This window comes from Mustela putorius, unplaced genomic scaffold, assembly GCF_011764305.1.
Source record: "Mustela putorius furo isolate JIRA1106 unplaced genomic scaffold, ASM1176430v1.1 tig00537227_pilon_pilon_pilon, whole genome shotgun sequence".
NCBI classification, from domain to species: domain Eukaryota; kingdom Metazoa; phylum Chordata; class Mammalia; order Carnivora; family Mustelidae; genus Mustela; species Mustela putorius.
The window spans coordinates 30,661,058-30,683,615 of NW_025422368.1; the positions used below are offsets into that span (position 1 = coordinate 30,661,058).

At 36.9% G+C, this 22,558-nt stretch overlaps 1 pseudogene; it reads right to left on the bottom strand.

Annotated features, from left to right (window-relative positions):
- Positions 1-1,496: 1,496 nt before the first annotated feature.
- LOC106006131 lies at positions 1,497-20,244 on the bottom strand (annotated as a pseudogene).
- Between the last annotated feature and the right edge of the window lie 2,314 nt (positions 20,245-22,558).

The following is a 22,558-nucleotide window of genomic DNA, read 5'->3' on the forward strand; positions in this document are numbered from 1 at the left end:
AAGGGTAGAAAAAGGAATAGGATACTTGCAGTAATTAAAGAACACTTAGGATATTATATTAACGGCAGACAAAAAGCATTTATTTATTTATTTTTTAAGATTTTATTCAGAAAGCGAGCACAAGTAGGGGGAGCAGCAGGCAGAGGGAGAGGGGGAAGCAGGCTCCCCACCGAGTGGAGAGCCCAGTGTGGGACTTGATGCAGGGATTGATCCCTCAACCCTCGGATCATGACCTGAGCCGAAGTCAGACACTTAATGACTGATCCACCCAGGTGCCCCCCGACAAATACCATTTAGAACACATTCATGCATGAATAATACATAGACACTCCACTCACATATGCACAGATTTTATCCCTTTATAACAGAGGCAAGAGTTTTTAAAACAATTTTTCATATGCTTCTGCTCTTCTTGAGCCAGGAAAGTTCTTTCAGGATTACAAAATGTGGCTTTGGTTATGAAGGACCAAGATTTGGAGACCCCAAAGCCCAATATTTATAACATCAGCCACTAGGAAGAGAAAAGAGTAAGAACGTGAGGTCAGAGCAGTTTTCCTACGACTAGAAAAGGAGATACTGGTACTTTTAGCCTGTGGCGAAAAAACACATCATAGGGGAAAGAGGGTGTCTTTGGAGGAGAGAGAGGTGTGCTGGCGCAGCAATTAGGGGAGAGCTAAGAGCTAATTGCAAAGTTGTAAGAACACAGAATGCCCCCCTGAGTGTTACAACTAACAGTTTAAAGTGACAAAAGAAACAGCAAATGCTTAAAAGGAAACTCGGTCTGAAGTAAAAGTATAATCAGTTGGATTATGTTTGGGATATTAATGAGGAGCATTAATGACTCTAAGTCTCAGTAAACCCAAAATATTTAAATTAAGTTTTCAGTGGTCCAGAAGCACTTTAAGGCTAAAATTCAGCGTTCCTGAAAAATCAATCACTGTGAACCTTTTCCATCAGGAATCTTATTTTAAATAAGTATATGTGGGGGAAAAAATGGCACTTGCTTTCACCGAGGGAGTATTATTTTAGGAAGTTTTCTATGTGGTGAGGTATTTTACATACACAGTAGTAATCATAGTTATTATAGTAACATATTAGTGAACACTTGGAATCACCAATGAGGCATGGGGGTAGTTAATTTACATGTTTTCCATTTTATTCTTCTCCACATGTGTCATTCCACATATGAAGTGACTGCTACTCAGTGGCATATCTAAATGGTTTGACTAGAATGTGGCAAATTAGACTCCAACCAATCTAACTCCAAGACCTCACCTTTTCAACAGGATGACAGATCATGAGCCTGTAACTAATAAAACAGAAAGAAAATAGTATTGCCAAAACAATAGTTTCCCATATGAACAGTATGATCACTTTTGCACGTGCAGCTGAAAGCAAAATTCTTCTAATCTAGTTTCTGGGGACTATATATAGGTAGTGAGAGTTCCATTTAGAATTTCTGAGATTTAAATTTTACTATCAGGCTAACCTTAATTTCAATCTACTACAACTTTCTCCTCTTCAAGCTCCAACAAACTGATTCTGACCAGCCGGTTCTTCCCCGGTCCCATTTTCTTCATGTTTTTACTCAGTATCAGCTTTACTTTGCTGACAGTCTGACCCTGACGCTGGACTCCTGTTCTGATCACAAGGGCCCCCTATCTATATCAGTCATTTGAGATCTCGGTAGGGGTCATTTGGTTGCAAAGAACAGAGACTCATTCAAACTGTTTAAATAAACGTGTGATTTATAATTAGAAGTCACGTGGGCTGAATTGGGAACAAGTATTCCTTCAGTAAATGAAGCATCTCTGGAGACCATCTACACTCTGTCACTTTCTCAGGAAGAGAGAGGACAGGCTATTAGTGAAGATGGTTTCACTTCATTCTTCAGTGGAATGACCTATGAGCTACGAGCTCTTGGAAAACAGTTTCGTTTTCCTCTTCTGTAAAATATGGATCATAATAGCACCTACACCTTAAGTGTGTGATGATTAAATGGTTATACCATGTGTGAAGCTATTATATTTTGCCTGGCCGGCAATCTGCCTTAAGTATGTGTGAACTTCGCTACTACTTTGCATAAACTTCATAGTCACTTTAAAAAAAAATTTTGTGGTGGTGATAGTCACAGAATATAAATTTAACCATTAAAAATGTACATTCTCCATGTTGTGCAACCATCACCTCTATCTAGTTCCAAAATGTTTTTATCTCCCCAAAAGAAAACCCCATCCCCATTACATAATCTATCTCCATCTCCCCTCCACCCATTTTTTTAGAAAATTGTGGTAAAAAATACTACATACAATTAACATAAAATTTACATCTTAATTATTTTAAGGGTACTGTTCAGTAGTGTTAACTGTGTGCACATTGTTCCACACAGCTTAAGAAATTTTTCATCTTGTAAACCTAAAACTCAGTACCCATTGAACAACAACTCATAATCTCCCCCTTCACCAACTCTTGGCAATCACCATTCTACTTTCTGTTTCTAGAAGTCTGACTAGTTTTGATACCTCGTGTGAGTGAAATAATCAGTACCTATTTTGGGGGGACTAGCTTATTACACTTCACATACTATCCTCCAGGTGCATCCATGTTGAAGCATCTGGCAGGATTTTCTTCTTTTTTAAAAATCTGAATAATATTCTATTTCACATATTTACCATATTTTCTTTATCCATTCATCTGCCAGTGGACATCCAAATTGCCACCAGCTCTTGGCTCTGATTAATGATACTATGAACATGGGTGCACTTAGAACTTTTGACTTTTAATTTTATCTGCAGTGTTTCATTATTCTCCTCCTAAGACACACTTGCATACTGTTCCTGATTCTTAGTATCTTTCTCTACTTCATAGATTTTGCTTATAATAATAATGAACATTTAAATTAATCAGTATCAGTCTGATTTCATTAGATGATATTATGAAGTATCAGATTTTTGTGGCAGATTTATTACCCTTGTATAACAGTTACGATTGTTTCAGTAGCAAGGTTTTGAAAAATGCAGTTCAAAGCCTCTGTTTATGACCCACTATTTTTGTGCCCATGCCAGGATTTTATTGTATCATAAATATCATATTGCTGATTATATTTTAACTTACCACTTATTGTATCTAGGACCCAAGCCTATCAAAGCTTTCCAACTTATTCTTCCCTTATTTGATAGTCTTTTCCTTATTTACTAATGGGTTATTTTTCACTCTTGTGGCTTCGGTGACTTCATTCCATTAAATTACTTGTTTTCCAGTTTAAGATGGCAACAGAAAACTAGAGAATATTTGAAATGAAATGTGCTGGTCTTCTCCAGCTTGATCTGGATTTACACACGTGCACACTGGTACAGAGAGTGAAATACATATGGCCATTAAGCAAGATATAACTGTAATTAGAGAGAATATTAATCAGATGTTCTACAATCTTGGGTAAATGCACATTATTAAATATCTATAAAACAGTTATTCCGCATATGCATGTGTATGCATGATTCTTTATTTAAACTGAACATTTTTTAAAAAAAGATTTTATTTATTTACTTGACCGACAGATCACAAGTAGGCAGAGAGGCAGGCAAAGAGAGAGGGGGGAGCAGGCTCCTGGTTGAGCAGGGAGCCCGATGTGGGGCTTGATCCCAGGACCCTGAGATCATGACCTGAGCCGAAGGCAGAGGCTTTAACCCAATGAGCCACCCAGGTGCCCCAAGAACTGAACATTTTTAAAAAAGATTTTATTTCTTTATTTGAGAGAGAATGAGCGGTGGGGAGGGGCAGAGGGAGAGAGAGCAAGAGCAATAGACTCCTGCTGAGCAGCAAGACCAACACAGGGCTCGATCCCAGGATCCAGAGATCATGATCTGAGCAGAAGGCAGACACTTAACTGACTGAGCCACCCTGGCACCCTTGAACTGACCTTTTTCTATAACACTTAGATTATTCAAAATTTTTCTATTTTTCAACTTCACTAATTCAAAATATAGCTCAGAATTAGAAATACAATGAAGAAATCATATATGTATGTGTGTGTGTGTGTGTGTGTGTGTATCTCAACAATTCATTAATAGAAAGTGTGCCCTACCATTTACACCTATTCTTTAGATGCACTCAATGTTGCTGGGTAGCTGTCATTAATTTGAACAGATACACTGAAGAGAAACCCAAACAGTAGGAGTTGGAAACTATCTGGGAAGATAGTAAAATATAATTAATTTTAGAAAAAAAACCCACTAGTAGTACCAATGAAACCATCACTGTGTTCTAAAACACTTTTAGTTTGTTCAAGTCTTAAAACCTATTCAGGCTTCCCTATTTCTATAAATCAGAATCAGGCTGCAAAATCTGAGCAATACCTTGTCCCGGTATGGCGAAGAAGAGAAGACGACAAAGAGCTCATGAGCCACAAGAGCTGGGGTCTCTGTGAATTTCTACCAAAGGGTGTACTCAGGTGTAATTAAGCAACTTTCCTCAGTGATCCCAGTGGTCAGAGGCCCAATTACTCCATGCTAGAATAGAAGACAACTGGTCTTTTCAGGATATTGGCCGTAGGATCTGCTTCTGAATGTGATGGAGAATCCATACATCATCAAGGGATTTTAGACTTTGAGCTACATAGGACTTCAGGTCTTCCCCTGAGAAAGGAGTCTCAGCTTGTTCCATGCGTAGGAAGGAACATATGGATGGATACTTGATTATTGACAGTCTTTGCAGGGAATGCTAGTAGCTATCCATAATATAGATATATTTCTTCACAAGCACATAACTAGCCTGTACTTCCCAGTTTCTCCTCCACAGGTAGTTGTGGCTATGGGACTGAGCTCTGGCTCATTTCTAGTGGAAATGCTGGACTACTCCCAGATCTGATGTGTGCTCCCTTTTCTAGTTGACTGAAATGGTGATGCCCAGGGATTCTTGGAAGTCCCTCACTCAAGAGGAAAAGAGGGCATTGGCTTGGGTTCCTAAAGAACTATGTAGAGTCACTGCCCTGAAGCATTACTTATGAAATAAAACAAATCATTTGGTCGTGAAATAAAAAAAAAAAATTTCTTTAAATAAACCACCTGGGGGCGCCTGGGTGGCTCAGTGGGTTAAGCCGCTGCCTTCGGCTCAGGTCATGATCTCAGGATCCTGGGATCGAGTCCCATATCGGGCTCTCTGCTCAGCAGGGAGCCTGCTTCCTCCTCTCTCTCTGCCTGCCTCTCTGCCTACTAGTGATCTCTCTCTCTGTCAAATAAATAAATAAAATCTTTAAAATAAAAAAATAAATAAATAAACCACCTGTAATTTTTCAGTCCATTTAATTTTGTAACATACTGAAAGCTTATTGTCTTATTTTGCTGGCAAAAAATGGGGCTTGTGCCTCTGTTACAATACCATGATCATGGGATTAAAATCCATGTTAAATGTGATCACTGCTTTCTAAAACATCCTGGATTATTTGTCTGAAAACAAAAATGCCCAAATATTGCTTCTTCTTTGGTCCCATTAAAATGTGAAAAGTGATTCATTTCCCAAAGTAGTAGCTGCATAAGATTTTTAAGAACGTGGAAAACGAGGTTTTTCTAGAGTCTGAAGCTCAACAGGGATAGAGCACATTTCAATATTTCTAATTAAACTGACAGAATAGATGATGATAACATCTGGGGTTTCTTTTGGTAATAAAACCTATTGATGTTGCTGACCTGAATGTTTCTTATCTGTAAAAGACAACAAATGAAGATAAGCCGAGTTTAAAAAGTGGAAAATGGGAATAAAGTCACCACTAAATAACTAATTCTTTAATTTCAACATGAAGTCTCTCCTAGAAAATGCTTATTTGGAAAACTTTATTTAATAAACATTAGATCAATTAGTCTATATAAGTTTTTCACAGCATTTAAAAGATACTCGAATATAAAGACACCCGGGTGGCTCAGTTGGTTGAGCATCTGCCTTTGGCTCAGGTCATGATCCCAGAGTCCTGGGATCAAGTCCCACACGGGGCTCCTTACTCCATGGGGAAGCTGCTTCTCCCTCTGCCTGCTGCTCCCTCTGCTTGTGTGCTCTTGCTCTCTCTCTCTCTCTCTCTGACAAATAAATAAAATCTCTTAAAAGAGAGAGAGATTTGAATATAGATATGAAAGCTGTTAGAAAAATCTCTTCATCTCTCAAAAATATATCAGGTTAAAATGTACTCTTCCTAGTAGAATCCAACTTTGAAATCACAAGTCCATTTGCATCCACTAGAATAATTTTAAATTTTGTTTTTATGCTGTTTGTAAAAATAAAAATAAGAGCATACTGCAATGGATATCTAGGAAGTACACTGTTAACTTAATATGCACTAAGAACTAAGAAGTCCCCTTGTGGCTATCCCTTAACATTTGACCAACAAAACAAAACAAAACAAAAACCACACACTAAAAGAAGTAAATCTGACTATATATATATATATATATATCTCCAACCTGGTTTGCAATATTTGAAATTACAGGAGATTTTTGCAATATAGAAAAAAAATGTTTCTTTAAAGGCAGTCTTATTTCTTTTCTTTCTTTCTTTTTTTCTTTTTTCTTTCTTTTTTTCCTTTTCTCTCTCTCTTTTTTTTTTCTTTTTTTGGCAGTCTTATTTCTAAGTAGAGGGTTGACGCTGTAATCAACTTCTGTAGTTTGGCTATAAGATGGAGGCAATGTCAACAGATGTGTCTCCAGAAAACACAAACACATCAAGAGTTGGTCCTTTTAAGCAGCTCCGAAGTAAATTAAGCATGAACAACATAATGCTACTTAACTTGAAATTGTGACAAGCAGAACCAAAAATTACATTCAGGCTGGGCAAGCAGCACGTGTTCTTCCTTCTCTGTAATTAGGCTGTTTATTTTCTCACTTTAATAGTCTTTTTTAGGGGGAGTATTCCACCTAGTATTTGTATTCTTTTTGTTTCAATAAGGTCTGCATTAGGTTTTCCAAAGTATCCGATTTGAACATAATATTATCTTACGTTTTGACCTTCTGGGCACACTGTCTCAAGAAACAAGAGCGGTAGGAGCAATTCAGGCAAATGTGAGTGCGGGTGTCTGCCACTAGGGGACGAGCAAACACAGTCCTGTGACAGCTGGCCCTGACAGGAAGGAACTGAGGTGGTTGGAGAATCCACTTTCTGAGGACCTTGGGGCTTGCCATTTCTACATATGTTATATGCAGTTACGTAATTCTTACAAAAGCTTTGAAGGTAGAATTTCCTTATTTAAGGATAAATAGCCGTTCTGATGCTTCCAAATGCTGTGATTGGCCCTGGGGACAACAGCGCTAGAAAGGCTGCATTTCAACCTGGCTTCTGTCAGTTCTTCCCCTAGGGGGTTCCTGCTATTGCTTGAGGGCCATAGGGAGCAATTGAGAAAAATTGCAATGACACTGGGAAGAAAGAGTGTCCGCTGCTTTTTGACTCTCCCACAACACACACACACACACACACACACACACCACACACACACCCCAAAGATTCTCAAGGTGAGACCCTCCAGAAATGGGCAGGGGTGGGAGCAAGGGCACACAGCTGCAAGCCTGGCTGGCCAGAGCCCTTCTCCTGTGGTACCTCCTGCTCAAGGCCCTGGAATCCCTAGATGTCAGAGGTGGAGAGGAGCAGGAGTGCAGACGAAGACAAATGTAGAGCATATTTTTTTTTCTAATTGAGAATCTAGACACATGTAACTTCTATTATACCTCTACATTTTTTTTCTGTGTTTGTTATATTATTGTCTGCAATTTTCTTTAATAAAAGTTTTCCACGTGTAGTTTCGGGCTGTATAAGATGGAATCTTTCCCTAGATTTTTGGGTGGGATTCAATTTTAAGTGAGGTCATCCACCAAATAGTATTATCACTTACTAACAAGGCTTAAATGGATAGAGGTCACTTTGATAAGGAAATGTCCTAAAACATTTTGTATTAACATACCAAAGAGTTTTTATTTTAGTTAGTTTTTTTAAGATTTTATTTATTTATTCATGAGAGTCAGAGAGAGAAAGAGAGCGGCGAGCACAGCAGAGGCAGAGGCAGAGAGAGAAGCATCTTAGTTTTAACGAATGGAGAATATAAGGATGTATCTGACACCTTACAATTGAAATATGATGTATGCCTGAATAGCTAACTTACTTTTCCCGTTGTATCATGCTGGGCTACAAAGACTTTTCAAACTATTGATTTTAAACAAAATTACTTTTATTATGCATAAATTACAGAAAACCCTAATATGAGTGTCCTTCTTTGGAGTTCAAAAAGCAGATCGATACTTAGCTCAGCTACCCAGAAGTTCAGAGAAACATATATACATACATTTAATTCTGATCTCTTGTTTTTATATATTAAAAATAGGACATCTGCTTTCAGGGAATACATATGTGACATCACTATTATAGAGCATTATAGAGACAAAGTTTTTAAAAATGTATATAGCATTTACAATACAATACTCCTAACTTGTGTAAGAAAAAAGTTTAACTAAATACAGAAAAAGTAAAGAATATTTGCTATTTTCTTGTCTCTCTAGACACCTGGAATGTGCATATCAAATTTTGTTGCAAAAATGTTACTTTAGTGAAAAATTCCTCCACAAGAAGGACACACACACACACACATTTTAAAGAGCATAAAACAAACCAAAAAAAGGTAAGCCTGAGCCAATTTCAGTCTCTCTTATTTCAAGCAATATTTAATGCAAAAATAATTTCACTATAGTAAGATATTGTGAGCAATGTCTGTTATTCACTGTATAGGATTCAGTCACATAGTGTCAGTTCTTTTTTTTTTTTTTTTTTTTAAGATTTCATTTATGTATTTGACAGACAGAGATCACAAGCAGGCAGAGAGGCAGGCAAAAAGAGAGAGGAGGAAGCAGGCTCCCTGCTGAGCAGAGAGCTCGATCCCAGGACCCTGGGATCATGACCTGAGTGGAAGGCAGAGGCTTTAACTCACTGAGCCAACCAGGCACCCCCATAGTGTCAGTTCTATATCCTTTATTTGCTGTTTTATAATAGCCCCAACACTTAAAAACAGTGTAATCTTAAAAAAAAAAAAAGGTTTTAAAGCAACTTCATTTTGGAGAATTATTGCTGTTGTGATAATCACATCCGCATAGTCGAAGCCCCGTTTGAATGCTGCGAGATAGCTGCAGCATGAAAGGTAAATAAGCTTGCTCAGCATAGGTTCTACTCCCTTGTGGTCTTCCTTATGTACTACCTTGTAGCAGGCGTTCTGGGTGTAGTTTAGGTTGTACTGATAACTGTGATCAGGTAAGTCTTGAATTCCGAGCTAATCTAAGTGGAGAGAAGGGCCCCACCATGAATAGGGCTGGTGCAGCAGAGCCTGGAATCTCTTCATGCTTGCATCACAGCAGGTGCTACGTTCCCCAAACCAAGAGATGAAGGGGTCATTCTGGGATCTCCAGATTCCAGCTCACATTTTGTGATCATGAAGTCATAACTGAGGGAAGCAGTGTCCGTCTTTCATTTCCTGATTTTTGTCATGGGCCGTTTAGTGGTCATTTCTATGGTGTGATTCTTGAATTATTCAAGGGTGCCCAAACACTGATCTGGTAGCACTGTATTCCTTTTAAGTAACTTTTTGCATGAAATAGCTAGAGCACTCTCTGTTAGCTATAACTGGACCCCGACTGACACTGTTTTCACAAAAATGACCCAGTGATAAAATGAGAAAAACCTAAGAATTTCTGAAGACTTTTCAAAAATTACACATTAGAAGAGTATGAGAGAGAGAGAGATTCCCAATATACTGTATCTGAACTAGAGTAGAACAAAAGAATAGATCTGAGACTACTCAAAGGCAAGGCTAATTAAGCTTTGGTGGCCTATTTTCAATCACTCCAGAAAGGCAAGTGTTCTGCCCACTTCCTATGTTTTAAAACATGTTATGAAAAAAACCTCCATGATTTTCTTCTCTACAAAAGAAGGAGACTATTGTTCTAAACAATAGTTCTCTGTGGGGGTATTTTGGTTGCTGTATACTGGTTTGTTTGTTTGTTTGTTTTTAATGTTTGTAGGAGTGCCTGGGTGGCTCAGATGGTTAAGCTCTGACTCTTGATTTTGGTTCTGGTCATGATCTCAGGGTTGTAGGATCAAGCCCCACATGGGGTCATGCCCTGGGCATGGAACCTACTTGGGGTTGTCTCTTTCCCTGCCTCCTCCCCCCACCCCTCTCTCCCTCCCTCCCTCTCTGAAAAACAAAAACAAATGTTTGCTAAAGTATGACTTTAAAGTTAATATTCTTCATCTGAACACTGTAGATTTGCAAATCCTCTCAGGTGGTCAGATGCTCTGAAATTAAATGCAAAAAGTTGTGTATGTAAATATGGAAAGATTTCAAGTGAGTGATCTATGTAGGTGATCTCCAGATTTTCAAAAGGTTCCATCATCCAACAGCCAAGAAACAAAAGGAATCCTATGGACCATACATGAAAATCATTCCTTTTACATTATAGTTACACTCCTATATACATGAAAAAATTCTTATGTTCATGTGATACTGATTTCAATTTTTATAACTATGCATAAAGAGTTCAGGATAGTTCTTTGTTTATCAGTACCATATTTGAAATAAAGAAAAAAAGTCATTGGTTTATTCAAATGAAAGTTTGTCTTAATATTAGGGTAACTTATAGAATTATTTTCTATGATCTACAATAACAAATTGTAATCATTTTTATTAATTGTCCAAATAGAACAGTCACTATACGATTGCATAAGATGGGTGAATCTCTTTATATTGAGTACATATTATGGGATTCCAATTAGGTAAGGCCCAAAAGGAGGGGGAAAAAAAACCAAACTAAACTATAATGTTTCTGGGTGCCTGTGTGGCTCAGTGGGTTAAGCTGCTGCCTTCGGCTCAGGTCATGATCTCAGGGTCCTGGGATCGAGTCCCACATCAGGCTCTCTGCTCAGCAGGGAGCCTGCTTCCTCCTCTCTCTCTGCCTGCCTCTCTGCCTACTTGTGATCTCTCTCTGTCAAATAAATAAATAAAATCTTTAAAAAAAATAAATAAACTATAATGTTTCTTTTGGAATGAACAGAGTTGTTCAAGGGATTCGAGGGGATCGGTTGGTGTTCCCTGGCATCAATAATGCTCTATATGTTTATCTACTTGTTATTTATGTGGCTGTGTTCTCTTGATGATGATTAATTTCACTGCAAACTAATGATATATACATTCTTTGTGTTTTACTTCAATGCAAAGTAGTTTGCAAATTCCTAAATAAGAAATTCATTTCCTGTTTAAGAGCTCCAAAAAGTTCACCAAACACTATATTTGTACTAACTACCTGGTCAAGTTCTATGGCTTCCCTGCGCTTTCACCGTGTTTTCCCTTCTGCCTTAAACTGCTCTAATATTCTGCTAGGCATTGTCATTGACCTTTAATCACTTTTGAGGTCACACCCAGTATTCTAAGGTAAGAGGTCCCTTAATATAGTTCCTCTGGACATTAACTTAAGGAAGCCTGTGGGCTTGCTTATGAACCATGTGGAAAGTAAGAGGTAACCATGTTCTCATTTGATCTTTCATTTATTTGATCTTTTATTTACTGTATTTGTCATTTGATCTTTCATTTATTCAGTATCATCCTCTTTCTTTCTAAGACTCCAAAAAATTCCATGAGGTAGATGTTATACTTTTCTCTTTAGTATTTTATTGTCATAAATCCTAGAGACAGGAAGAGATCTACCTAAGAAATTTTAGTCTGACATCTTCTACACCCTTATAGATTGAGTATGCAAAATTAGAATTTCAGATGCTTCTTCTTTCTAGAGATCCATACCTACATTTGAGAAAAGCTGCTGCATGATAAAATGATATATATTCTTAGAATGATAACAGGTTTAAAAAGCTAAATTCCTATGTTGAAAAATAGTACTTAGATTATACATCCTTTTTGCAGGCATTAATGACTTTCTTACAAATCTTTTAAATTAATGTTACATACAAACAACTATTATTTCAAAACAGGATCGAAAGAAATACACCTATCTATCTAGGTACAATAAGACCTCTTTTGTTTGTTTAGTTTAAGATTATATATATATATATATATATATATTTTGATGGTCTATATTTGAGAGACAGAGAGAGACAGAGAGAGCATGCATGAGAAAGCGCACAAGCAGTGGGGAGGGGCAAAAGGAGAAGAAGAAGCAGGCTCCCCACTGAGCAGGGAGCCCCCTGCAGGGCTCAATCCTAGGACCCTGAGATTAGGACCTGAGCGGAAGACAGACACTTAACCGACTGAGCCACCCAGGCGCCTATAAGACCCCTTTTAAATACATACCTAGAAATAATCATAAAATCTTCAACTACAGCTTAACCTACTATAAGGTTTTTTTTTTTTTCTAAGATGATAGTAATATAATTGAAACTGTATTTGAATACAGAGAATCTTACCTGTAGGAACTACCAATATAATTATACCAAAATGTTGTCAAGTAAGTGCTCTCCCTTTATCTTCTACCCATTGCAACCACACTAGCTACTCTTTATACATTATCAACTGGTGAATGACATGAGCTAATTGGCTTTTCCTATCATTACTAATCAGAATAATTAGCAATCCCAAGTAAACTCTAAGGCACATCATTCCTTTTTATGAAAATGTGATTTCGAATTCAAGTTAATTTGGGAAACCCTGCAACCCATAACTGACTTTTGAATAGTTGGAAGTCACATTGATGCATTAAAAGTTCCAAGAAGTTTTTCAGAAATAACACTTAATTGACTTTCATCAAGCATCTTAAAAATGTATCTGCCATAGAAATCTTGTTTCGTGTAACATTAATATCCTACTTATGGGCTCTGCGGAATACACTTGGAATAACTAATAGAGATCACTAAAAGATCACTACTCACTTCTGCTATTTCACCAACACTATATCGTGGGTGCAAGGTTCAGACTTCATGCCGTTGTCTATACCCTCATGTGGCTTTCTTGATCCTGTTTTTTCTTTCACTTTAGGGCAAAGAAGAAAGTCCCATCTTTTATAGTATGTGGGAAAGTCTTGCATAAATATTCCCCCTGCACCATAATATCCAATTTCTCTGATAACTCATATTTATGATGTTGAAATAAGAGTTCCTTCTTATTAATTTTACAACATAGACAAATACATACCCTAGAAGTTTTTCTAGTTTTCTCTTCCGTTGATATTTTGATGGGAATTCCTCCTTCCTCCAGGTACACATCTAAGCTTTCCAATGTATATTTATGTATGAACATTATAGAACTAAGGTATTCTTTTTGAAATATTTACACTTTTATTTACATTTCTTCTAGTGGTGAATAGAAAAATGATAGAATATGTGGGCAACTATTTAACTACTCACCAGTCAGAAAGAGCAGAAGGCAATAGAATTAGGGAGAAAAATATAAGCTATTCAAAGTACTCTAAATAAAACAATGACCTTCCCTTCCCAATTGTGATTAATTAATCACAATTAATTTGAGTAATATTCACATTATTTTGTATGTTCATGTAACAATCATGCAAATGGCACTGCCTAGACTTGCCAGTGTGTTGGAAAGATTCATAATCTTTCAAAGATAATATTATACTAAGTATAATCATAATAATTCACAGGAAATAGTCATAATCTTTTGGGATAGTGTCAAAGAAGAATTTCATAGAGCGGAGTGGTTAAGACTATGTACCCAAATCTTGGTTCTGAGAGTTATTGGTTGTTAGACCTGCTCTCCCTGCTTTACTTTTCTGATCTGAAAATGATAATAGTAAGGGTATTTAAATAATTTAATGCTAAGAAAAGAACTTGATATAGTGCATATTACTTTTATTAGTTCCAAATACTTTCTGTAGTTACTGATGCTTAGTACATATTTGGAATTGTGAGATGACTTGAAAGCCAATATTTATTCACTAGAACAACTAATGCAAGGTGCTTACAATGTGCTGTGTAAAGTTCTGAGAATTTATTTTTTTATTTTTTTAAAGAATTTTATTTGCTTATTTGACAGAAAGATCACAAGTAGGCAGAGAGGCAGGCAGAGGGAGAGGGGGAAGCAGACTCCCTGCTGAGCAGAGAGCCCGATGCAGGGCTCAATCCCAGGACCCTGGGATCATGACCTGAGCCAAAGGCAGAGGCTTTAACCCACTGAGCCACCCAGGCACCCCAAGTTGTGAGAATTTGAACCACTCTGATCACGGTGCCAACATTTCTGCTCACAGACAGTTCACACACTAGTTGGGAGTAGATAGACAATAAATAATCTGAATGGGATGACAGAGTTAAGACCCAAATGACAAAATAGTGTCCACCATCTGAAAATGTGAGAAAACAACAACTTTAAAGAATATCTGATATCATAATGGTAAGATAGAAAAAGAGATTATGTGGGCAAGTATTTAACTGCTTCTAGTCAGAGAAAGCAGAAAACAATTAATGGGTGTATTTGAGAATCAGGAAGTCCAGTGGAGCTGGGCACTAATGTGCTTAATGAAATGACATCATTAGTGAATAGAACAGACATGATTCTACCTGTGTGGATGTCACCAACTGCTGTAATATTAGCACTTTAATTTTAGGGACTTTCATTTGCTTGAAAGAATCTCCAATGAAGCTAATGCATTGGCCTGTGGAGTGTTAAATGAAAGGGTTAAAATATGGTCTGGAAAGGGAAAATTAATACAGGGTATGCTTGTGACATTTAATTTCTTCAAATGTGTTTTCTCATCTGCAAGATGGGGATAGTCACAATTGTCCTGCTTACCTCTCAGGGTTATTGGGAGGATTGAATCTAATGGTATATCAAAAACATTTCACAAAATAGAAAACGGTAAGCCATTGGAAGTTATTGTTACAAATGCTTCATTTTTTTCCTATAAGGTAGTTTTACTACCTCATCTCTTTCTAGTCTATTACTATGTCATTGAGGCCTATTCCATTACACTTTTTAAAATTAAAAGCAATCCCTCGCAGTGTCCTTCTACCTTACATGATTTTTCTATTTTTTCCATAGCTTTTATACACATTACCTTTAACAGAACACAGTGAAGGTAGAATATCATCCTCCATATCTAGAACAGGTGTGGCAAGAAGCCAGTAGTCAATAAATATTCGTTGTAAGAATGAATCATCATTAACTTCATTGTAAGATTTTTTTTTTTTTTTGCATCGTTTGTTAACATATGTTAAAAGAGACAAGGAAGACAGAGTTATTCTCAAGGTCAAAAGCAGACAAGGCAGAGAGGAAAGAGAAATGGCCCAGGGAACACTCTTCCCTTGATTCTCTTTACAGGCTATCAGAGCACTTTGCTGGATCTCCTCTCTCTGTCAATTACACATAATTGTAACTTTTTACCCTACTTTACCAACCCTTAAGGGGATACAGCTGATAGGGAGTATGAAAAGGCTTTGAAATTCCCTAGCTTATACAAATATAAGGACTACTGCCATAAATAAAGATAACTAAGCTAAAATAAAAAGTAGATGCCTGGATATCTGTGCTGAGCGGGAGTCCCTGTCTTTAGTAATTCTCCACTTAACCTAAGTTAGCCTCAGCACAATTTCACTTCATATGTTGCTTAAGAGAAAAACAAAACTACTTCCTAATTGAAATGTGATCTTATTTTAAAAAAGTTGTTTATCATATATTGTATTTCAACCCTAATGATTGGATTTTACTCCTTTAATCAAGATAGTATATTAAAAGAATGAGTAGGTTTTTTTTTTTTTTAATGCTAAGCAAATTATACTAGAAACTAGTTTGTAATTTGTGATTGTGCATGATTCTGATAGTGAAGAAATTTCATTACAGGTAGGTTGAAATACCAGAATGCATGTGCATTTGCATGTCTGGATGCAGGTAAATAAATAGTAAACCTCATTGATAACAGAGGCCATTATAATTTGAATAAGTTATATTCTCTCTAGGAGAGATAAAGGGTAATGAAAGACAATTCGGAGCGAGTTTGTTATTACTTCATCAAATACCTCAGCCTCAAGCTGATAAAACTCACTTGTATGGTTCCCTTGAGACGTTAACGACAACGGTGCTGCCAACCATTTGTAGTGATTTCTAAAATCATTAATATCACCATTAAATGAGTTTGTGATGTAGTGGAACACAGGGTAAAGCCAGAGGTGAAACTACTACATACACTTCCATAAAACCATAAGAAGTGAGTTATGAGGGATGATAAAATGAATTGTATTCAGGCTGGACAGATGCAATGAGAAGATAATTTCCCAATGAAACTAACAATGGGCCTTAATGGCATATTAGTTATGTTACTTATAAAAACTCAGACTTACATAGGAACTTAATTTGCTTAAATCTTAGCCCAATTTTGAAGTAAGTACTTTTGCAAACACTAATTATGTTGACCATTTATAGATTATGCTGATATTATTCTTTATTGTTCCTTAATCTATCAATTCATTGTGTATAATCTTTCCTGACTAGAGATCCATATAGAGTTATTTTGGAAATAGATGACTGATTGCAAATATGACAGAAAGGGTCATTTTGCATTTTGTTTTGTTTGTTTTAATGTAGAGGCTGGTTAATAAGTGGCTGGTTAATGTAGTGGCTGGTTAATAAGAGGTTTCATTAATACACCATTCATTTGGGTATGACATAAAATATACCATTTTTAGACAAATTATAACTTTAAATTAATAAATGTCTAACCAATAACTTTAAATTAATTAATTATTAATAATAAATTAATAAATGTTTTAAATTAATAAATTAAGTGACAAAACATCCTACTTTTAAGCACATATCCAAGATTAGACATACTAGCTTGAATCTAACGTCCAGATATCACTTTGAAAGTTGTTCTTACTTTAAATTTCCAACTACTATTCAGTAATTTTCGAACCTTACTTACTTACTTGGTACTTATTGTCATGATAGTTTTTAGCTATTAATTTCCTCCATGCTATTACCTGTGACTGTAATTCAATAGAGCACATCACCTTGCAGTGAGGATTTTTAGGTGAGGAGCAGAATACCAAGTTTCTGAAATATATGAGGGTTGTTGAAAGAAAAATTCGGAAGGATATCTGTAAGATAAAATATTCTTCCAGAAGATGAATTTTTATTGGCATAATTTATTTCATTGAAAAATTTCAGTCACATTTGACAATAAGTAGATCTGTTTACCTTCTTACATATGACTACATAAAATAAAAGAGAATATTCTGGCTATCTTATAAAGCATAAAGACCTGATCACATAGCAACCAACACTTATTTTGTCATCTCATTTTGAAATTTCACTTTTCTGTTGCTCTCATTGTGTGTGAAAAAAAAAAATGAAATGGGGGCGCCTGGGTGGCTCAGTGGGTTAAAGCCTCTGCCTTCGGCTCAGGTCATGACCTCCGGGTCGCAGGATCGAGTCCCACATCCGGGCTCTCTGCTCAGTGGGGAGCCTGCTTCCTCCTCTCTCTCTCTCTCTGCCTGCCTCTTTGACTGCTTGTGATTTCTGTCTGTTAAATAAACGAAATCTTAAAAAAAAAAAAATTACTAAAAAAAAATAAAAAAAGAAATGACAGCGGCTCTAGCAAAACCCTCGGCCTTTGCTTCCACTGATCGCGGATGTCGCTGCCTGTGAATTCACAAGCTCATCTGTTAAGTCTGGCACTTGATAGTTTAATTTTTTGGGTAAAATTTTTTTTAAAGACTTATTTATTTACTTATTCATTAATTCAGAACATGTCAGAAGAACAGAGGGAGAGGGAGAGAATCTCCAGCAGACTCCCTGCTGAGTGGAGAGCCTGACAGGGCGCTGGATCTCAGGACACTCAGATCATGACCCTGATTCATGAGGGAGGTCATGACCTGAGCTGAAGTCAAGAGTTGGAGACTTCATCGACTGAGCCACACAGGCACCCGATTTATTTGAGTGAAATTGAACCTCAGTGAGCAAGCACTCATTTATTTTGTCTTACCTCTGCCCGCTTCTTTCCTTGTCATTCTTCCAGTTTCTGTGGTCAGGAACAGCTTTGCAATCATCTATTTGTCAGTTTTATTCACAGATGCTCTCTTCATTGTTCCCTGTCCCAGCAGGGAGTCCTCGATTTTGTTATTTTGTTTCTACCTGTGTTTTAGTCGATTACCTATTGTATCATCAGCTCATTTATCTTGCTATCAATCTTTAGCCTCAATAATGAATTGTTTACCAGATTCCTGCTCAGATTTGCTGGCTCTGACCCCTGACTCACAGGGCAGCTCACACCAGGACGCTATTGCAGAACTGGGCGGCCTGTCCCAGTGCCCCACATCTGTCCTGTCCAAACAGGCTCCTGATTATTCCATGCTTCTTTCTAGGATCACTCTTCACAGTGCTGATATTAACGTTGCCTGATATTTGTGTCTAAGAAACTTTGCCAGTTACCTTACAATTATTGCCACACACATTACGATCCATTTTATGCTATTCCATCATCAAAGCACACATCCTAGAGTTTTCTCCATTTCTATGCCTTCACTTAGTAGCCTTTATTCTTCTGAATCACAGTATCTAATGGTTTCCTCCTTGTTTTTCTCCATCATTCAAACTTGATGGTTATTTTACTTCCTAAACACTTCTTGAAATGATTTCTTCTCTACGACCCCGTTTACCATCACTACCACTCAGGTCTGTATCATTTCTCACTTGGCTTGTTTTGGGGGCTCTGTACTAGTTTTTATGGCCTTAATCTCACTTCCTTGGATGTCATCTTCCAGCCAGTTGCCGGATTAGTCTTTCTAAATGGTTTATTGACCTTATCAATATTTATAAACATCTTTCAAAGGCTCCTTACTATTTGCAATAAAAAAAAAATCAGGATATAGTCTTAAATTACAGTGACCTTAGAATTTACTGTCCAAAGTGGGACACATAGGAGTTAAGGGGAATGCTATTTCTAGTTGTGTCAGCACAACTGGCAAAAACCTGGTAGATGGAAATATGTGGTTGTCCAGGTTAAGATCCTTTCCATGGTCTGGTAACTGTGACTTCTGTTTCAATCTCAACTTTTCTGATCCCGATCTCAAAATTTAAGTTCTGTATCTGCCTTTACTAGTTTATAAACCAACGTGGTCTTTCATGCTGTCCTGTCTGTTTGGACCGCTCCCCTCCACTCATCCTCTGCTTGGTTCATGCCTGATTCTTCCTTAACACCGAATTTAGGAGTCACCTACTGTAGGAAGCTTTCCTTGACGCCCTTAGGGTATGGCTTCAAATAATAACTTCTATTTGGGCTTATTATATTGCTGTTTAAATATTTTTCTCATCTGTCTTCTCTGCTAAACTTTGAGATCTCTATCTCCCAAAGGGAAGAGACTGTTTGTCATTTCTGCAAACTTAGAATAACACTTAGTAGTTGTAGCACTTATGGATTTGTATGTAATAATTATACAGGCATATATTGTTTTATCGTACTTTGCTCTATTGTGCATCTCAGATATTGCATTTTTTGCATATTGAAGGTTTGTAACAACCCTGTGTGAAGTAAATCAACTGACACCATTTTTCCAACAGCCTTGGTTCACTTTGAGTCTCTGTGTTACATTTTTCAAAATTTTCATTATTATATTTGATTGGTTGCAATCTCATGATAAAACTTAAACAATGAGGAGTTGCTTCTTATAGACAAGCAAAGAAAGTGGTGGCTTGTTGAGTTGAAATCTACTCCTGGTAAAGCTGCTATGAAGATTATTGAAAGGATTTTTTTTTTTTTTTACAGTCTTGAGGTCTTTTATTTTCTTTGTATGTATATGCTATAAATTCATAGGAAATGGGTTCCAGCAATTTGGACTTCTTTTCATTGGTTCTCATGAAATGTGCTTCTCTGGGCAGAGCAGGGTGATGCTTCAGTTGAACCCAAGTACCTTTCTCTTTGGCTTCCTTCTTTTTCTGATCATCTTCCTTCACATGCTTCAGGAAGCTATCTTGGTTCTTTGAATGTTTAATAAGCTCAATGTGTACATTAATTCTCTAGGCAAGAATCTTGCCCTTAACTTGTCTGTTTACAACAATGCCAGAAGCATGCTGAGTAACACTGTAGACTCTTCTAGTTTTGCCATGGTAACATTTGTGGGGCATCCCTTTTGGACAGTGCCCATTCCCTTAATGTCCGCAATATCACCTTTCTTATAGATTCGCATGTATGTGGCCAAAGGAACAACTCCATGTTTTCTAAAAGGCCTAGAGAACATTTAACAGGTACCTCTCCTCTTTCCCTTTGTGTTGGTCATTTTGGCAAATTGCTGGAAGGTGGCAGTTCCGGCTGAAAGGGCTGTTGAAAGGATTTTTGAAAGGGTTTAGAATAGTCCATAAACTGAGCTGATAAAACAGCAGCAGAGTTTGAGAGAATTGTCTCCCATTTCGAGAGTGTTCTACTGTGCATGAAATGTATAGCATCATCTGTACAGAGAATCCACTCATGAAAGGAAGAGTCAACTTCATTGCTGTCTTATTTGAAGAAATTGTCACAGACACCCTGGCCTTCAGCAACCACCACCCTGATCAGTAGCCATCAACACGGAGGAACAGCCTCTACCAGCAACAAGATTATGTCTTGTTGCAAGTTCAGACGGTGGTTAGTAATTTTTAACAATAAAGTATTTCCCTTATAATACATATTTTTTTGGACATAATGCTACTGAACTCTTACTAGACTAAGGTATAGTTTAGTGTAAACATAACTTCTCTGCACAGGAGAAGAAAATTATTTGACTTGCTTATTTACAATATTCATTTTATTGTAGTAATCTGGAACTGAACAGGTGGTGTCTCCGAGGTATGCCTGCAGAGATATGAAAAGGATACCATACTTGAAATAAGGAAATTTATAGTCTATTGGAGAGACAGATAGATAAAAATGCAATATGTATTAACGGAGAGCATGTTCTAAAGCAATCAAGTAAGGTTTAAGAAAATAGGCAGAATCCAGGGGTGCCTGGGTGACTCTGCCAGTTAAACATCTGCCTTCAGCTCACGTCTTGATCCCAGGGTCCTAGGACTGAGCCCCACATCTAGCTCCCTACTCAGTGGGGAGTCTGCTTCTCCCTCTTCCTCTAGTGCTCTCCTGCTCCTGCTTGTGTGTTCTCTCTCACTCACTCTCTTTCTCTCTCTCTCAAACAAACAATCTTTAAAAATGAAAATAGGTAGAATCTACTTTATCTTGAGGTGGAGCAGGAGTTTGATAGGTAGAATAAGTAGAGGAAGGCATCAGTATATGTGTCCTCTAGTCAAGGGATGAAGAGAACCTCCACTTACTTGATCAAATCATTGGACTCAAGCCTGATCAGCAGTGAGGTTACATTATGTAAGTATTACTCTCTGTTGAGTTTTTGAAGGTCATTGAATAATAATGCCCTCCCACTCCCAAGAGCAATTTATTTCAAAAAACAATTTGTCAAAAATTTCAGTAGGAGGAATGATTGAATCACAAAAACTTGTGAATTTCAAATATACTACATTTCCTCTCTTGAGATCAAAGAGAAGAGTTGCGGGAGTAGATACAAACGTTTTTCTATCTTTTAAAAAATATCTATCACAAGCATGTGTGCACAGAGAAACACATATACGCTCAGATTCTTGCATATTAAAACCAAAGTAACTGGATTGTCTTCAAGAGGTGCAGACATACAGTTTCAACGAAAAGAATGCCTAGAACTTTGTAATGGTTACCTGAGATCAATGTTATTTCTTATAAATAATCAGTAGATAAACAAATCCATAATACAAGTATTTATTTATGAATATTTAAGTAATCTGTACAATGACAATTCTTTTGCCTGACTTACCAGAACAAAAGAAAAAATTCCGTTCTGCTTTCACAATACAATTCTTACTTCACATAGAGGTCACGGAGAAAAGTAATTTAACCTTTTAATCTGACACGATAGATTGTTAAAAACAAATCGCAAAGAAAACATATTACCCAGATATGGTTATTAGGTGTATAGATTACCAAAGCCCACATTAATAAGTTCCAAGTGATGTAAATATAGAAACATACATATTTTTAGGCTTTTCTTGAAGCACAGTCCTATACTCTTACATACAAATTGACTGGCATATAAAGTAATAAAACTCATCCAGCTTTATTTAATTACAAACTATGGATCACCTTCTTTATAACAAAGTTAGCTTTCCAGATTTGTATTTAATGCTTTTACCTATTTAATCAATTTGATGTTGAATATCCAAATATTTGGCTTTTACCTATATGGTCTTTGTTTACTGTGTTCTCAATGTTTTTTATCTGGATGTCTTTGGTGACAAATACACAGAGCCCAAGGATAGTTAAAGCATAAGACTGAGATTCATAAATCTAACTTCTATCCTTTACTTTGTCATAACTGGCGGTAACCTTGAGGAAATCATTTAATCTCTTTGTGCCTCCATCACTTCAATATAAAACTTGGATAATGATACTTATCTCACTGGATAAGAGGGAGATGTTAATGTTTGTAAAGCCTTGGAGATCTTCAGATAAAATAAACTAGAACAGAATTGCTAATGTAAAGAAATCATTATTGTTATGTTCTTCCTCTAATCATTTCA